This window comes from Oratosquilla oratoria, chromosome 37 (genome assembly GCF_046742065.1).
Source record: "Oratosquilla oratoria isolate Oo_2021 chromosome 37, ASM4674206v1, whole genome shotgun sequence".
Taxonomy (NCBI): Eukaryota; Metazoa; Arthropoda; class Malacostraca; order Stomatopoda; family Squillidae; genus Oratosquilla; species Oratosquilla oratoria.
This window is the reverse complement of record NC_134813.1, coordinates 35074135-35092756: the sequence shown is the minus strand read 5'-3', so window position 1 is coordinate 35092756 and position 18622 is coordinate 35074135. Positions and strand designations below refer to the sequence as shown.

The window sequence follows — 18622 nt, the reverse complement described above, 5'->3', positions numbered from 1 at the left end:
GCGTGCCGGCTGGAGTACAGACCACAAGCCCTCAGCATCAATATGTGGAGCATCACCAGCGGCAACAGAATCAGCAACACAATCAACAGCAGCAGTTAAGGCAACAATAGCGTCAGCAGAAGGGACAGCCGGAACAGCAATATCTGCTGTTGCTGCAGCTGCTGCATTCTCATGCAACGCGCGGACCAAGGCGGCGACAGCACCCTCTCCCGGCATGGCCAAGAGGAGAGGGCGGGTTGGCCAAGACGCATTATATACTTACTGGACAAAGGAAAGTCCAGCCCAGACTTGGGATCGGGTAGGGTGGTGGGGGGATATTTACGAGTATGTAATTGTAATATACAGGAAAGGAGCTAAACTCAAGGGGTCCTGTCTTTCACCCCACTCCCCCAACTACCAAACATAGTTACGAATTAGCTTATGAGTCTATTTTGGATTATACAATCTCCCAAGCTCTTTCAGGAGTTGTGGGGGGGGGGGTATCTGTATGGAAAACCATGTTTCTTGATATCCTTTAAAATACGTATTTATTTACAAATTTATTCCTATCCCCTCGCGAGTCTTTCCCTTCCCAAACCAAGAGATTTTCTCGGTCAGTTCTATCCACTCACTTTAACTTGAACACCTCTTTCTTTATCTCTCTTTTTTTTTTAATACTCTTTGAGTGCAATGCCTTTAATCTTCCTTTGTACATTTTCTATGTAAGGCTTAGGACCAACTTGGTCTCTCCTATCTGCTTTTTCCAGATTTTCTTTATACTATTTACTTTATGAGGAGACACACCATTTCTACATATTCTAATTTAGGGCGGATAAGGTATTCTACAATTTTCATTTTTTCTTTCATCACCTCTTCATCCATGTACTGAGAAGCCAATATAATCTTGTAACTCTGTGTGTGTGTGTGTGTGTGTGTGTGTGTGTGTGTGTGTGTGTGTGTGTGTGTGTGTGTGTGTGTGTGTGTGTGTGATTCACCATAGTCTTTGGATCACGTGTTGGACTCGCGATCGACGGCTATTTCCCTCCCGAAAGAGAGCTCAGAGCTCGTATATGATCGAACTATGGGTAATGCTGTGACCTTACACACGCAAACACCAACTCCCCGAGCACGAGAGTTGAAATAACAACCCACAGAGCAGCGATATTGAAATTACTTCAGCCCTGGGCGGGATTCGAACCTAGACTTCCGTTGTGGCAGCCGGGAAGTCTACCAACTGCGCCACGAGCTGTGTGTGTGTGTGCATGCGAGTAAGCGCACGCGCGCATGCCTGCGTGCGTGAGAGATTCAACATCTGGGAGGGCAGGGTCATAAGAGATGAGTCATAACAGTGATACTACAACGGTTACCGTTTTTAGCAATTTATCACTATTAAACCCAACGGCAGAACAATCACTCTACACCATTCTGCCAATGCAACTTGAAACTGGGACATAATGATGATGGACTACTAAGAAAAGTCGTGTGTGTGTGTGTGTGTGTGTGTGTGCTAGAGTGTGTGTGTGTGTTAGAGTGTGTGTGTATTTACCTAGTTTATCTTACGGGAAGGGGAGCTATGCTCGTGGTGTCCCGTGTGTGTGCGTGCGTGTGAATAATTACAAGACATAAATAAATGGCTGAGAAATAAAGCCTGAAACTGGCGTTACAAGGCTAGACACCCTTCAACAGCTTATACTGACATTAACTATTTCAGTTCACAAGCTTTCGAAAAGACGTCTCCCAATGCTCACCTCGGCAACGGAAGAAAATAAAGACAAATGTCGAGGAATTTGTTTACTATACTGCACATGTGAAGAACCACGAATCTTTAGGTTAATTAAACAACACATGTTGACTGCTTATATGTCGGCGTATTTCACAATCAAAATACATTCGGCAATTGACCTTGTTAGAAAAAAAAAAATTGAAAACGTTCCATAAACCCTATCGTGTTACTCGTTACAAATTTTATTTAGGCAAACGTATAACAAATCAGCTCGGGGGGGGGGGAGGAGGAGGAGGAGGAGGAGGAGGAGGAGAGGAGGAAGAAGAAGAACAACAACAACAACACCCTCGAGTGGAAGATGCATACTTGTGTTTCTTCAATTACATGACGCTATTGTTGTTGCTTCAAACTTTTTTTTTCCTACTGCATGACTGGGCAATCCATGGAAGAGGCAATACGACCTTAGTATCTCACTACGGTGGCTTAATCCGATTAAAAGTGTGAGTGTGTGTGTGTGTGAGAGAGAGAGAGAGAGAGAGAGAGAGAGAGAGAGAGAGAGAGAGAGAGAGAGAGAGAGAGAGAGAGAGAGAGAGAGAGAGAGAGAGAGAGAGAGAGAGAGAGAGAGAGAGAGAGAGAGAGAGAGAGAGAGAGAGAGAGAGAGAGAGAGATTGACTTTTGGGTGCAGGAAAGGCGAAGTTTGTCAACGTGATCTGAAACTAATGTAATCAGCTCGACCGTATTGGCTAAGCTGTTGGCACTGAAATATGAAACTGGTCTAAAGCACCTCTAGTGTCCACATTTGTACAGAAGTGGGTCGAAGCCGTGCCTCCCACATCCGTGGGAGGAATGCTACCTACTGCTCCACGCAGGAAATGAAAATTCCTTCAACATATCATTAACACGTAAAACATAGACCAGGTGGCGAATCAGGTGTCTGTCTTTACATCTACCATTGTCGCATTTAAATACGAGGCACGGCCAGTGTGTCCAAAGTCGAGGAAGGAGGAGAAGGAAGAGGAGGAAGAGGAGGAGGAGGAGGAGAGGAGGAGGAGGGGGAGGAGGAGGGGGAGGAGGAGGGGGAGGAGGAGGAGGGGGAGGAGGAGGGGGAGGAGGAGGAGAAGGAGAGGAGGAGGAGGAGGAGGAGGAGGAGGAAGAGGAGGGAAGAGGAGGAGGAGGAGGGAGGACGAAAAGGCACAGACAGGTAATCCCCGGTCCTCAAGTCTCAACGATGTACAAACACGTGCGCCACTTTTAAATGACCCTCAAGATAATCATCATTTCGAGACGATGTTGACATTGTCAATACTTGTAATATTGACAACCAAGATCCCCCCTGCATATCTCTCTAGGATATTCAATATCAGCGAAAACACTTAAAAATATTGTCAATAAATACTGACCGTGTAAGGACTCCCCTTGAAGGGTACTCCTCGAGCTTGAGGCATCGAGTGCAAGCGTCGTTCTCCCACTCGAAGTGGAAACCCCAAGAGGAGGCAGACTCTTGCGTCATTTGGCTCTCTTGCCCAAGGACTCTTGGTCGACTGCTGCTGCTCCTGGAAGGATCATCTACTATGCATTGGGAGCCCATTCACCCTCTGATTGCCTCGGTCGACTCGTTAGTCTTCTTCTGGCTGCCGCCGGGCGATTTTATTCAATCGAGGAAAACCTACGGTGATCAAGAAGTCACGTGATACTCAGTGACTGCCCTCCCCGACTTAAAAAAATCTCGACTGACCATCACAGTCCAGTGGATACTGGAAAATTTCTCTTATCTTTTCTGACCAGCTCCTGACGATTTCATTCAGCTTGAGGGGGGGGAGAGACACTGGGCTGAACGGAGCTCATCCTTTCTATATCGGATGCCATTTTCCTTTTTTGTTCTGGCTGCGCCTGGCTATATTCCTCATTCCCGGGAAAGGGATTTTTTTTTTTTTAAGATGAGGTCGAAAAGTCTCATCGTTGGCACCCTCTACTTTTAGTCATAATCCACTGCAAACAACAATAACCATCCCCATAACTTCATGACTTTCAACTCTGACGCGATGGTGCCCCGTCAACGCTCAGGCTTAACTAATCCTCAATAACCCTCGGAGCAGGCCGGTGGTCCTGCACTGTGCACTCCAGGCTGACTAAACAAAAAATGAAGCACAAAAGTGTCGCCAAAAATTTCCCCAGACGAAAGAATCGAACGCGTCATCCTCAAGGTCCACCTTTGCGTCACCGCCAACATCTCACCGGCGTTTCTATCCTAATGGAACCGCTCCTCACGATGTGGGTTGTCATGGCTTTAAGTGGCAAAGAGTTTTAGTCCCAAAATGAGGTCGAATGCAAAAGAAAATAATAATAAATCAAATCAATAATAATAATAGCAATAATAATAATAATAAATAATAATAAATAAAAACATTAATAATAATGATAATAATAATAATAAATACACACCCAAACAAAGCTATTACGGCTTACAGCCTCCATGTTTACCCAACTAAACCTCAAAACTTCGTGCTGTTTCACTACACTACATCGCCTCAGCGTGATGTTTATTCCATTCACTGACTACGCTGTTGGCTGGATTGTTTCTAACTACACCTTGGTTAAATCTACGTCACGACAGTTTGAGACCATTACTTATCATCAAATTATTAGTTAACAGTGAATCGGTGGGGGTAAACCATCTCCAGCTGTTGGGCAATGCTATGAAAGAGCTGTGCCTTGCTGCATTGTTTTTTGTTTTTTTTTGTATCCAAGCAGTGTGGCGGGTGACGGGCGACCCTTGAGGGAGGTGCGGTTGAATGGGTTATGTTTGTGTATGATGTGGGTGTACACTTGTTACGTGTCCTCCCCTTTTAAAGAGGAAGAGACCTTCTGGTGTGTGTATGTGTGTGTGTGTGTGTGTGTGTGTGTTTTATCTAGTTGTATTATACGAGAAGAGAGCTATGCTCGTAGAGACCCGTCTTTCCATCTTTCAGCATCAAGTTTGTTCTTAAATTCTTGTATAGTTTTTGCACACACCGTTGCCTCATCCAATTTGTTCCAGATTCCACCACTCTGTGTGGGAACTATTCTTTTTTTCAGATATCTTCTATAACTATTCCTTTTGAGTTTCATGTCCTCTTGTTTTATTTTCTTGTGTGTGTGTGTGTGTGTGTGTGTGTGTGTGTGTGTGTGTGTGTGTGTGTGTGTGTGTGTGTGTGTGTGTGTGTGTGTGTGTGTGTGTGTGTGTGTATGTGTGTGTGTGCATACTATTTAGTGTGAACATACTCCCGATTCTGATGTGAAATTTCTGCGAGTGATGAAACGAATTCTTCAGTAGATGACGATATTAACGCTGGGGGGCACAGGAGCAATTTCGAGCATTTAAAGACTGTTCTTGTTAACGTCACACTTTTAGCCACTTACAGGAGCCTTCCAAGGTCCTCTTTTGAGATTTTGTTCTGTTTAACGTCAGGCGATTCCATTCGGCTTAAAGGGACACCTATGCACGCTAACAAGCTGATCCAATTGAGCGACTTCATCCCGACGATGTATATTACGCATTTCATGCTTGCTTACGCCAAACAACTTTATCGGGTCACATGAAGAATTGTCACTCCAGAACGCCCACATGAAGAATCGTCACCCCATGAGATCCCACCTGCAGAATTGTCACCTCAGTGCGCCGAATATCAACAGTGGAATAAAGTTTAAGTTATGGTAGGTTATGTTAGGTCAGGTTAAATGAGGTTAAATGTTTCTTCTCAACCGAAGAATCGTAAACCCAGGATGGCCCACATGAAGAATCGTCACCCTAGGATAGCCCACATGAAGAATTGTCACCCTGTCCAAATCTGGGGTGACGATTATTCAGTTGAGGGAGTGCAGGCAGGATGGAGAGTGGAAGGGGATGGGATCATCATCTCTCAACTCCCCCCCCCCTCAGCTGAATAAAATCATCTTGCGTCAGACAGAACAAAACCCGCAAAGCGTGGGCAACCTGTCCGACGATCTCTTTTTTCCAAGCAAGACTTCGTCCAATTTACAACAAGAATCGACTGGAAAATCTCAAATGATCTTCGTCTCGCAGAAAAAAAAAGGGGGGGGGGGATTTCCTGGCAATGTTGTGCAACGACCACTTTGGGCTTGGAAACGGAGGGAGGGAGATGGAGGGAGATGGAAGGAAATGGAGGTTGGGATGGAGGGAGGAGACAGAGGAGGGAACGGAGGTGGGACTGTGGATGGAGGCGATAGCGGGTGGGAGGAGATGGAGATGATAATGGCTGTGGGGTGGAGGGGGGGTGCTGATGTGGAGGATGGAGATGTGGAGGATGCAGAATAGGTTGAGCACCCAAGTGGAAGATGCTAAGGGCAATGACGAAGCGAAAGTGTAGAGAGAGAGAGAGAGAGAGAGAGAGAGAGAGAGAGAGAGAGAGAGAGAGAGAGAGAGAGAGAGAGAGAGAGAGAGAGAGAGAGAGAGAGAGAGAGAGAGAGAGAGAGAGAGGTGAGAGAGAGAGAGGTGAGAGAGAGGGAGAAGGCGAGGGTGTTATGGGAAAAGGTGAGAGTGAAATTCTGGTTAGAGAAACAACAAAGCAACTGTTGATCCTTTGACTGATAAGGAGAGACTGGGCAGATACAAGGAGGCGGATTGGTTGTCGGGGGAGGAGGAGGAGGAGGAGGAATAGTAGAAGGAAGAAGTGGAGGTGAGGAGTGGAGGTGGGAAGAGGAAGTAGAGGGGAACGGGATAAGGGAGTGTGCAGAGAAAGGTAGAGGAAGAGACAGAATATAACTTGGAATAGAGATAACCGAGTTGTATAAAAAAAGAGGTAAAGTGAGAGTTAAGGATGGAATGTTGGAAAGAGAACGAACGACAAGTAGGCAGGAAGGAGGGAGGAGAGAGGGAGAAGGGATGGAAGAGAGAGGAAAGAGTGAAGGAGGGAGGAGAACGGGAGAGAGAGAGAGAGAGAGAGAGAGAGAGAGAGAGAGAGAGAGAGAGAGAGAGAGAGAGAGAGAGAGAGAGAGAGAGGGGGGGGAGGAAGAGAGAGAGAAGAGAGAAGAGAGAAGAGAGGGAGATGGGTTGGAAGAGAGAGGAAGGAGTTAAGGACGTGAAGGAGGAAAAAGGGAGGGAAGAGAGGGAAGAGAGGAAGGAGAGGGCGGAGAGAGAGAGAGAGAGAAGGGAGAGATCGGTGAGGGAGGTGAGACAGAGGAGAGAGGGAGAGAGTGGGGGGCTATGAGCAGGTTAGGAGGATGGATGAGGAAGTTGGGGGTTGGTTAAGATGCAATGAAACACACAAACAGAGCCACGCGTTGGACCGACTCCCGGTTGCGTAAACAATTCCAAGGACGACCTTGGGTTTCTACTTCGAGCGATTGTGATTTGCTGCGGCCGGAGTCGGGAGGGAGGGGGGGGACTTGGTCCTGAGCTTGGCAGGGGCTGCGGGGATTGCTGTGGCTGAGGTAAGCAGTGGGTTGAACATACAGGACGCTGTGGCAGGGCTAAATAGTCTGCATTGGTACAGGGTTGGAGTGACTCATGGTTTGGTCGAGTATGGTGTTTGTAGTGAGGCACAATGGTTGTGGTGACGTCGGTTCGGTTGTGACTTGGTTAGTGATGACAACCACTGGCGATGTTTGAATCCTGCAAACAAGTAACGTAAAAGCTTGCGATCCCTTTGTGCCTTCGATGGTAAGAGACAAATCTGGCAACTAAGGTGGCGCGGTTTCGATACACTGACGAGAAATGCCTAATAGCTGCCAAAGAGAGACATCGATGACAGGCTGAGTGCCACTGTGGTACGTATGACGCCAACGATGGGCGAGGACATGACAGTGCCAAGTGGCACTGTCACCGGTGCCTGTCCTGCCACACGTTTTTTTCGGGTCTTGCGTCCGGCAGCGTCGGTGCGCACCAACAGGAACCGAGGAAACGTGACTGGCTGGATGCACAACCAAGGTGCCTCGACAATGAACAAGGGCATGACTTGCATCAGTATGAGATGATAACTTAGTGCGAGTCGACGGAAGGATGAATTGCATTCTTCTCGCTCCTCAAACCAGTGAAAACCCTCAACAGATCACACCTCGGCACACACTGGGCGACTTGCTCGCGAGATGATCCAAAACGAGATAGAATCTCGAGAATTATCATTACAATTGTTACAATTACTATTAGCATCGTTGCATTCGCTTTGACCCGAGCAGTGTGGCGAGAGAGAGGGGGTGACCTTTTATCTACGAGGAGATAGGACGGGAGGGACGACGAATCGGTTTTGGATGGGTACGAGTGGACGTTGGGTGGGAATAAGATCTGACTCATCCATCAGCTTTACAAGGAAGAAAAGGACTGTATGTTATGTACGTACGTGTGTATGTATGTATGTATGTATGTATGCTTGTATGTATGTATATATGTATTACTAATTACTAAGGGATGGGACTATGAGGGAGGCAAGAGAGGGTGAGACTGGGGTTGAGTGCTATCTTTTAGCATTAGATCACTTAATGTAGGCAAAACATCTCCTGGGTTCTTTATCGAATGTCCCATCTTCAGGGCTTCGGGGGGTGATACGATTAGTTATCCAGTGAACTCTGGACTTTGGTAAGGACAACGAACATGGTATGGGCAACTCTCTCTCTATATATATCTAACTATACCTCGTATGGTGTATTGACTGAATAAGTTTTAAGCAGTTAACATTTTAAGGATATATATATATATATATATATATATATATATATATATATATATATATATATATATTCATTCATTCTACTATCATCCTTAAATATTTTTTTTCATCTGTATTACTCAGCCTCTTTAGTGCGATGCTGTTTCCAATTATATAACCGCTGGTATTACTGACAAAATACCATATCATGTTTAGCTATCTAACACCCTACCCAACTCCCTTCACTCTCTACTATATACCAAAACAATCTAACTCGAGGTGAATGTGTGGGGCTTCTTTGTGGATTTGGCGTTTTGACAACCTCGAGAAGACTCGGGAACTATCGCCCCAATAACACATGTTTACTCAACTCCAAGTTATCACATACCGGCGCCTTGACACTTAAACAAATACTGCTGCAATACCCTTAGGCCGTAACACAAAAGATGGAAGTCCAGCGGTATGGACGTCAAAGAGGATCATCACCCTCTCCTTGAGAAACAGCCCCGAAGGGTTGACACTGTGACTCCGGACTGAGATCAATATCTTTCTGTCAACTTTGGATTTCACCAACCTTTTCATACACGTAGCTATGTGATCCAAGCGCCACGGGCCGACCTGGGCTTCTCATGGTAACTCAGAGGGAGACGAATCCAACTCCCACCTGGCGGTGCGTGCGGGAAGCCCAGATCAGCTGGGTACTACATCAAGGTCTGGTGGCCCATGGCGTTTGGATTACTCTCCCACGGAGCTACTCATATAAGAGCTGGCAACCAACAACTACTCCCTCCTACTACTGTTTTCATGTAATTAAATAAAAAAAATCACACGCGAATACATAATAGACAACAGTCTAAAGTGTCTTTACAGAGATCTATGGGAAGGCCTATGGACCGCTGCCTTTCCAGTCGAAGAAACTTTACGAAGCAATTGCCATTATTACTATTATCATATTATCATTACTACTATTACTATCATCATTATTTCAATAGTGCCTGGAACAACACTACTACATATGTTATACGAGTTCCATACATCTTTTTGTTACTGTCACAGACGATGTAGTCATCACAGCTGGGTAACCAGATCTTGATAACTCTCTGTGGACAACTCTTCGCTAACTGCGGACAACTCTTCACCAGCTGCGGACAACTCTTCACCAGCTGCGGACAACTCTCCTACAGCTGTGGGCAACTCTCCATTAGCTGCGGACAACTCTTCACCAGCTGCAGACAACTCTCTCCCAGCTGTGGGCAATTTTACACTAGCTACGGTCAACTCTTCACCAGCTGCGGACAATTCTCCCTCAGCGGCAGACCAGCATGACTGCTCACCTATTTACGAAAACACGTCCTGAAGAGCCCGGACTTGAGTGCAGCGTTAGTTAAAACACATGCCTGGTGATGAAAGGAGCCAAGCACCTGGTGGAGGGGATGATGAGGAGGATGAAGAGGAGGATGAAGAGGAGGTGGAGGAGGAGGAGGAGAAGACGGAGGTCTCTCTCCATAAACCCAAGAGAAACCCTCCCGAAACGCGGCGTGATGCTTCAGCAAATTGCCAAGTTTCTCTGTACTCAGTTCATTCTATCTTGGTGATATTCTAATGGAGAACATATACAGTTTCCTCGCCCGTCAGACCATGTATCTTAGCAAAATGCGTACATTAACGTAAACAATCATACATACATATACATTTATATAAATCCAATAACAGTGGAAACACAAAACAAACGGTTAGCAACATATGTGAAGAAATTATCCGCCAAGTTCAAATGAACTGTACTTTCTAGTAGAGTTCAAACTTAGACACGAGAACATCTAATCGAGTCCTTGTTACTTTCGGCAGATACCTAAACTTTCCCAAAATCCTCTTTATACGGTAAAGAGCTCATTATCCACACCACATTTTATCATTTACGAGCTATCATGCAGTAGCTCTGATCAATTTGGTCTTTCCTTTGTATACTTATAGAAGAATGATGTCACAAACCTTGCAATTACAGTTACTTTTTATGTTAAAAATAAAACTAATATGTATTTCGGATGTGTAATGAACTTATTTCCAAACGCTGTTCGAACCGCCCCACTCTGGTTGGTCACCTCCAGAGGAGGCGCCCCAAGCCCGCTCGATCATCGTGGTCTCTCTACGTCTTCAAGTAACATAATGCACTGAAGATGTAATATACAAAAGTGCTCTGCTTCGTTAGTTTCTTTTTTCCAAGTGGTCTACTTTGCATATACATATATATATATATATATATATATATATATATATATATATATATATATATATGCAAAGTAGCCCACTTTGAAAAAGAAACTAACGAAGCAGAGCGCTTTCGTATATTACATCTTTAGTGCAAAAAGTGCACTGAAGATGTAATATACGAAAGCGCTCTGCTTCGTTAGTTTTTTTTTCTAAGTGGTCTACTTTGCATACGTGAACACACGTACCCGTGTTCTTATTAGCATATATATATATATATATATATATATATATATATATATATATAATTATACACACTCACATATATAGACGTTAATCTTGACTACACTTAAAAATACGGTCATTCTAACAGAACTAAAACTTCATCAGCACTTCTCACCATGAATACATGCATCCTAAATAGGTTTTTCTCACTTATAAGGGGAGGAACGGTTGGGCGACTTACAGCATACACCCATTCAATACCCATCCAAAAACCTTTCGTCGACCCTCCCACCATAACAACCCGTGGATGAAGGGTCATCCCTGGCACCCACCACATCGCTCGGGTGAAAGACGATGCAGCAAGGCAAAGCGCTCCACAACAGGGCCCTACAGCTGAGACTGGTTTACCCTCACCGTTTCATTTGCATGGCGACCCCCGAAATATCTACGAAACCTAATATACATGTGATTTCTCTCACTACTGTAATGCTCCTTTAAAAATATATTACCTCAATATAAACTTTATTCCTAACATGCCCTGACATTCCATGTAACTATAAAAGAAAATCTAACATGGTTAATTTGGGGCTCTCATGGTGGAATGAGTGACGATAATAGTTAAGGGGTGGATGTGATGACGATAATACTGGTAATAGTAGTGGTGATGATGGTGATATTGGGAGTGGTAGTGATGCTGGTGTTAGATGTTGGTGATAGTGGTTGAAGTGATGTTGGTGAAGATGGTGGTGGTGGTGGTGGTGATGGCGGCGGTGGTTATGATGTTAGTGGTGAAGGCAATGGTGATGGTAGTGGCGATGCTGTGTATGTGCGCGCGCACGCGAGCATATACACGATACTAAGATGGACAGAATAACAATGAAGCCAAAGCAGATGGATTGATGAAGGCCCAGCTGTGACAATTGACTGAAAAATGGGACGAGGCCGTCACTGCTCCGGCCCTCGAGGGCAGCAGCAGGTGTATCAAGGTGGGGAGGAGGGGGAGGAGGAGGGGGAGGAGGAGGTGGAGGAGGAGATGGAGGAGGAGGGAGAGGAGGAAATTATTAAGCACCATGAGAGAAGACTGCTATATCTACACGTTTGCTCCTTCTGCATCGAAGACTTGGTCTGTAGTCAGGACATGGAGACTACCACAACATATCAGGAGTGGAGGACCTTCTTTAAGCCAAAGATCGAGTGCCAGTCTTTCGAGACCGCACCTCCTGATGATGGTGATAGGTGGGGTGGCAGTTCCTTCCCACCAGGGGCAGGAATTTATTACCAACAAGACCATGACTTCCTCGCTATCAGAGAAAGATTTCTCGCAGGTTCTGTTAGCAGTGGCGTCTCCACCTCCTCCTCCTCTTCTTCCTCCCCCCTTCCCTTCCTCCTCCTCCTCCTCCTCCCCTTCTTCCTCCTCCTCCTCCACACTTTTTAAGGTACCCAGCTTCTCCAAGCGCTTTCACATTCACTCCAAATTTAGTCTTTTTGAAAGGGCTTACACTCGCGACGCCCTCGCCTTGTCAGTGGTTTGTCGTATCACCATTTCATACGGCTCACTCACTGCGCGACACACACAAACACACACGCACACACGGTCATACATGAGCTCTGAGCTCTCTTCTGGGAGGGTAAAATCTGTCGATCATACCATGGTGAACCACACAAACACACACGAGAACCTGCTACCTCCACCGGCACCACTACAACGGCGACAGGTGCGGCACCACAATACCATCAAGCCGATCAGAGCACGCACCGGCCGGTATAAGAAGAGCCCCATACCATTTTTGGACTTAATCAACAAGAAATAAACAATGTTGTACAACACAGTTATTCCTTAGCTTACTGTTTTGTTTTGTTTTTAATGCTTGTAACAACATATTTTCACTGTCATAGTCTTATAATTTTATAATTTTGTAGGCTGTATATTTTCAGCAGCAATGCTGCTATACCCAATAAACGTTATATTATTTTTTTATGAATATTTCTTTTTATACATCTTCGCTGCGTGCCGAGTTGTAGGTTTCGATTGTGATTCACTCGACAATGGGGAGAAGTAGGTTATGATTTTGAGGCTCCATGAAGGGTGTGGGAGGGACTGCAGATTTTCAGAGAATTTACTTTTCTACAAACTACAAACCTACAGATTTAATCATCTACATAATCTAGAGAATATCGCCCTTTTTACATATCACAGATTATATAAAAAAAAAGACAAATATTTTATCTTTGAGTCAAAATGATAAAAGGTAAAAAGTGGGGAAGTTGGGGTCATTTTGAGATCTTGTAAAAAGGATATTGTAGTCAGAGGGGAAACATTGAAAACTACTTAATCTAACGTTTTCCTGGTAAACGATACCCTGTAATTGAACGTTTCCCTGTCACATCTTCCCGCAAGTCAACGTTTCCTCCCGAGTTCACGTTCAGTGCAAATAAACGTTCATCTACAAGTAATCGTTACTCTGTAAGTAAACGTTTTAAATAGATGTTTCCCTCTAAGCTTTGATTTCGCCCTGGCTTGTCGGCCTCCCAAGAATTTCCTTGATCAAGTGCCAAAGATAATTTATGACAACGACTGGCATTTGCAGCCGGGTCCGACAGTACATTCCTCATCAAGTGTGAAGGAGATTTGCTTCTCCTTTGTGATCGATCACAGGCAATAACCTGCTCGAGCTCTATAAAAACGCATTCCCCTCCGCCTTCCACACGCGCGCGTGCACACACGCACACACACACAAATACCTCGCCTATCCTCACCACAACCGCTTCTGAAGTTGATTTTTGCAAATTCTCCCTGGCGCCAAGCAATTTTATTCGGTTCAGGAAAAAGTCTGTCCAGGAGTTGTGATAATCTCGCATAACCCGTTCTGACGTGGCGTTAGTTTCATGATTAATCAAATTAGTCACACGATTTTATTCATTGAAGAGCAACTCTCCGGCTACACATACTTCAGAGCAGTTTCCCATCCTGGGGTGCTGAAATCAATTATAGGGGGTGCTGGGAAGTGATGCACACAAAAATCACATTCATAAATGTATCATTGATTACCTAGTTGTGCATATTTGACTTTTTCCATACTATTTTATTTTCCTGGGGTGTTCTAAATTCTTCTACAAACAATATTGTCAATTTGTTTCAGTTCTAAGGAATCAAGAAAATAAATTAACAAGCAGTACACTTCACTTTCTTTTATCCTTCTAATAACAAGATAGGGGTGCTGGACTGCTTAGACATGACAACAGGGGGTGCTATGGTCGGAAAAGGGTGGGAAACGCTGCTTTACAGAGAGAGAGAAAGAGAAAGAGACAGAGACAGAGACAGAGACAGAGAGAGAGAGAGAGAGAGAGAGAGAGAGAGAGAGAGAGAGAGGGGGGGGGGAGGCTGTAGAGGGCCAAGACGAACACCATGGCGATGACGCAGGCCTTGCGTTCCTGGCACCCAAGTTGACCTTGGTGATGACACAAATTGCTGGTGCCACTGTCTGCTGGCACTGGCACTGTAGCTGAATATGGTGCTCCAGTCCTGGCACACCCTTTGTCATTAGCCACTAAAAAGTGGTTCAGAGGTGTCACTGGCCACTATAAACTGGCAAGAGATGTCCATCGCCACAAAAAAAAAAAAAAAAAATCTTGATGGCATTGCCAACTATGTAGGAAGCTGTGCCGCCAGTGCCAAATCCAGGTTCATTGGGACCATCAACTGTACAAACATATGAACACCAATCACTCAATTAAGTTCAACAGATTGATTGTCTCGTCAAATTCTCTTGAGGGAACAACTAGAGGGGACACATGGCCAAGTGCGACCATGAACAGAAACCATAAGCGAGAATACATTGATTGGTTGTCTGTCTGATTGGTTGCCTGATTGGCCAGAAAGTCTTGCCGTAACTTCCGGGTTGTATAGCGTGGGTCACTATTGAACCCTTAACCCGTGTTTTACATGTGTATAGATTACGCACGCACGCACACACACACACACATATACACACAAACACACACAGAAGGTTGTACTGGTCGCGTTCATCGTACAATGCTATGAACTGCAATTATTAAACTTTATCAAGACAAGACTGTTCTCACACTAATTAATTGTCCCGTTCTGTATCGTGACTGCGCATTATGTAAAATTTCACGAAGATCCATTTGGTTTCCGTTCCGTTATTTTCAACAGTTACTGAACAGATCCATGCAAGAGCCCCATGCACACCAACATATCCGATTTCGTGAAAAATACGAGCCTTCTCCTCCTCCCCCCCCCCAAAAAAAAAAAAAAAAAAATAATAATAATAATAATAATAATAATATATAAATATATATATATATATATATAAATATATAAATATATATATATATTACGACACTTGACCACGACCGAGGAATGACTACCATTTCCCTACGTACAGCCTTCCCCCACCTCCCTTCCAGGATGTTCGTTTCTCGATACAATCCCATTCCTCCCGTTCTCCCATCTTCTTTGACAGGCATACTTCCTTCAGGAATTCATGGGGTACATGAGATAGATTCTGTGCCTTTTGCCCCCCCCCCAAAAAAAGAAAAAAAAAAAAAATGGACCCATGCCGTCCGTGGACCCCGCCCCCACCCCCACACCTAATTATTGTATTGCTCGTTCAAAATGTATTCAGGAAAGAAACCTGTATTACTTATTGTAATTTGTGAAACAATACTCTATTGAAGCGAATTCCAAACGATAAATATTTTTCTACTAAATAGTTAAGAAGAAAAGAAGAATTTTTTTTTCGCATTTTGGATATTCAGAACTGAACAAGACTCCCAGGGGACCTCTTCCCCTCCTGGATGTGAAAAAAAAGTCTTGTTTGCCATTACACGGAATTCGTCCCTTTTCGGCTTAACACTGGAGTGACGTGCTCTGCTCCCAGTGCCAAGTGGACTGGCTCCTTAGTAAGCCTCCCACCATCTCTCTCTCAACGTCAACACACGTGCCGTTCTCATTCCTGCCCACGGCACACTTCGACCAACGGTACCCGGCTCCGCCTCCCTGTTTAACCCATTCAACTCCGATGACAAGATGTCTTGTCATTTGGTCAAATAAAACAAAAAATCATAATAAAACAACAAAATGTTTGATGATCAAACAGCACCAGAAAAATATGACGTCATCAGTCCTCCTCGAGGAGGACGGCTGACGTCATATTTTTCTGGTGCTGTTTGATCATCAAACATTTTGTTGTTTTATTATGATTTTTTGTTTTATTTGACCAAATGACAAGACATCTTGTCATCGGAGTTGAATGGGTTAAGTCCTTCCCCGTCTTCCTCTCCCACTCGGCTACCTACATCAGTGGTTCCTAAACTGGGGGTAATGGAAGGGTGACCCCCCCCCCCCCAAAAAAAAAAAATCGAAATTCTGAAAATCAAGAAGCAAATAATTCCTCAACAAGCTTCAAACATGCAATTCCATCCATCCCACTGATGTTCTCTACATTGGCAGTAGTCGTTAGAGATGAACAATGCTCAAATACAACAAATAAATGAAATTATCGCTAGTATTTCAATTTAGCCACGTACATCAATGTTGACTACATTTTGTGAAAGGGTAACATGCTTAATGTGGCATGGCAAATTGGGCAACAAACTGAAAAAGTTTGGGAACCATTGACCTACATGGAGCTCTCGGCTCCTTGCCCCATATGGGGTACTAGCTGCACACGTCTTGTATAGCCAATATTTTGGAGGATTTTTACTTAAACAATTACGGGGTTGAATTATGTAATGTTCTTATGATTGGAGATTTCTTTCAAAAACAAAAGTCAATTTAGTTTCCACTATGCCTCCATTCTGTTGCCCTACTTAACGTCCATTCCCATTTCTTCGACTCCACTTCTCCGGTGAGATAGTGTCTCCAAGGATAGAAGCGCTAGTTACTGACGACGAAATACGATATAGATTCCTGGATCCCTTACTAAAGAACGGGGCGTACTTTCACTCCAACAGACTCTTCTGAAGGTTGCATATCCTATGCAAGAATATTTTGAGGTTCCAACTTGTCAAAAACGTTGCTCCCTTTCACAGGAAGGAGGGGAACCCGCCGACCTCCATCCAGGACCAAGGCTGACAGTCCTAAAAACAAATTCGGGGGAGAACGCAAGTCTACTTCTCCGAGAGAAACATTAAAAAATCCCACCATGAGCCGCAAATAGTACAGGGTCACAGTTCCTCCCTATATTTTAACTTTTCATTACTTTTTTTGTGTTTCCCCTCCTAATCCTTACCGTCCAACTATCTTATTCATTCTTCCTTCCCCATCCTCCAATTCCCTCCCTCGTGGCTTCATATCCGTTTCCTTCAGTTCTCCAACAAACTTTGCCTCTTCCACGCTTGATTTTCCTCTCTATGTTTTCCTGTACACTTTCTCTATTGCTCCATTCCGCCTCTTTTTCTTTATCATCTTCCCTCTAACCTTGCTTCACTCACCCACCAACAACTTAGCTTCTTCTATGTTTGGCCTCTTCCTCTTCATGCTCTCCTGTGAACATTTCCTCGAGGTACCTTTTCGCTTCTCTTGTTCCTCCCTCTATCCTTGGTTCATATACTGTACAATCCTATTATGCCGGACTCTACGTGTAGGAGAGAGGCCAAACGCAGAGTATGGGATCCAATATATTTAACGTTTCGCTCAGCAGGGCTTCTTCCCAAACTCTGCGTTTGGCCTCTCTTCTATAGTGCTGTTGCAGTCGTTGCTGCTTTTAATCATCTGACTCTACATACTCTAGCTCTACTATAATTTCAATATAACTCTTTCACTCCATGCTCTCCTTTACTCTTAGCTTCTAACTCATTTTATTCGTACTTCCAGTGTTCCTTGTTTCCTCCATCCACTCTTTCACCACGAGTATGACTATCTGGTGCTATAGTATCCACAAGGATAGGATAGAAACGCTGTTTATTTTCGACAAAATATTATAAAAAAGTTCCTTCACATATACTACGCCTAATGCGTCTTGCTTGCCTACATATACTAAAAGAATCTAATCAGGAACTTAAGAGGAAAAACGCAAAACAGTTTCAATGTTCCTCCATGAAATCTGACGTACGCGATCAGAATACTAAATCAAGAAACTTGCAAAAATCTCAGACGTCATTAAAAATTTAATATTTTAAATTTAACAAACATTGTACGACAATGTCGTCCGTAACAACATACGCTACCAGATGTGTGACGTCAAATGCCTGGTCATGTTCGTGGAACTCCCAAGGGAGTGCTGGATATGAAATCACTATTTTGGTAAGTTATCCACATTCCTTACCTCATACAAAATCTATAAACAGACCATCTTCAACGCTTTATGGAAAGCACCACTAACTAGTCCATATAAACACTAAAAGTCGCCATTATTTCTAACATCTTCACTCGAGGTTTTCTTCTCCTCATCCCACTCCTACCTTCCTTAACTCTTTACAGGTCCAAATCACTTCTACTTTAAATATTTTGTTCAGGCTAACGTCGGACAAAGGTAATGAAGTCTCAGAAAGCTCTCTGGCTGAGCGTACCAGTTACCCTTCTTAACTCATCCATCCATCTGTACTTTATTTCCTTGATAATTTCTCGTAACGCTATATCCAACATTCCCGCCTCTCCAACGTAAATTCTTTCTCATTTCATTTCCAATTCTCACTTATTTTAATTCTCACCACTATATATTAATACTAGTCCATTTCCCCCTTTAGAGATGGGTGGCCTTTGCAATTTTTGTAATAATAATAAAAAAAAGGGAGAGAGAGAGAGAGAGAGAGAGAGAGAGAGAGAGAGAGAGAGAGAGAGAGAGAGAGAGAGAGAGAGAGAGAGAGAGAGAGAGAGAGGAAGAAA

At 44.1% G+C, this 18622-nt stretch overlaps 1 protein-coding gene across 7 annotated transcripts in view; it reads right to left on the bottom strand.

The window, feature by feature from the left end:
* The window catches only part of LOC143019641 (uncharacterized), a 264093-nt gene that overhangs the window by 119733 nt on the left and 125738 nt on the right, over positions 1 to 18622 (bottom strand). The window lies entirely within an intron of this gene.